The sequence below is a fragment of the Arachis ipaensis genome, chromosome B6, assembly GCF_059453495.1.
Source record: "Arachis ipaensis isolate K30076 ecotype BB chromosome B6, ASM5945349v1, whole genome shotgun sequence".
NCBI lineage: Eukaryota > Viridiplantae > Streptophyta > Magnoliopsida > Fabales > Fabaceae > Arachis > Arachis ipaensis.
Window position 1 is genome coordinate 91,359,217 of NC_142441.1, and position 766 is coordinate 91,359,982.

At 41.4% G+C, this 766-nt stretch overlaps 1 non-coding gene across 1 annotated transcript; it reads right to left on the bottom strand.

Annotated features, from left to right (window-relative positions):
• Nucleotides 1-263: 263 nt before the first annotated feature.
• LOC148561741 (small nucleolar RNA R71) lies at nucleotides 264-370 on the bottom strand. The gene has a single exon (XR_015887848.1). It is a non-coding gene; the product is annotated as a small nucleolar RNA R71 (small nucleolar RNA).
• Between the last annotated feature and the right edge of the window lie 396 nt (nucleotides 371-766).

Here is a 766-nt window from a genome sequence, read left to right on the forward strand (position 1 = left end):
TTTCTCTAATACAGCAAAACTGCAAGTTTCATGGACTTCCATCTGAAGATCCTTTTCAGTTCTTAACTGAATTCTTGCAGATCTGTGATACTGTTAAGACTAATGGAGTAGATCCTGAAGTCTATAGGCTCATGCTTTTCCCGTTTGCTGTAAGAGACAGAGCTAGAATATGGTTGGACTCTCAACCTAAGGATAGCCTGAACTCTTGGGATAAGCAGGTCAAGGCTTTCTTAGCCAAGTTCTTTCCTCCTCAAAAGATGAGTAAGCTTAGAGTGGATGTTCAAACCTTCAGACAGAAAGAAGGTGAATCCCTCTATGAACTTGGGAGAGATACAAGGAACTGACCAAAAAGTGTCCTTCTGATATGCTTTCAGAATGGACCATCCTGGATATATTCTATGATGGTCTGTCTGAATTAGCTAAGATGTCATTGGATGCTTCTACAGGTGGATCCATTCACCTAAAGAAAACACCTGCAGAAGCTCAAGAACTCATTGACATGGTTGCTAATAACCAGTTCATGTACACTTCTGGGAGGAATCCTGTGAGTAATGGAATGCCTCAGAAGAAGGGAGTTCTTGAAATTGACACTCTGAATGCCATATTGGCTCAGAACAAAATATTGACTCAGCAAGTCAATATGATTTCTCAGAGTCTGAATGGAATGCAAGCTGCATCCAACAGTACTCAAGAGGCATCTTCTGAAGAAGAAGCTTATGATCCTGAGAACCCTGCAATAGCAGAGGTGAACTACATGGGTGAACCA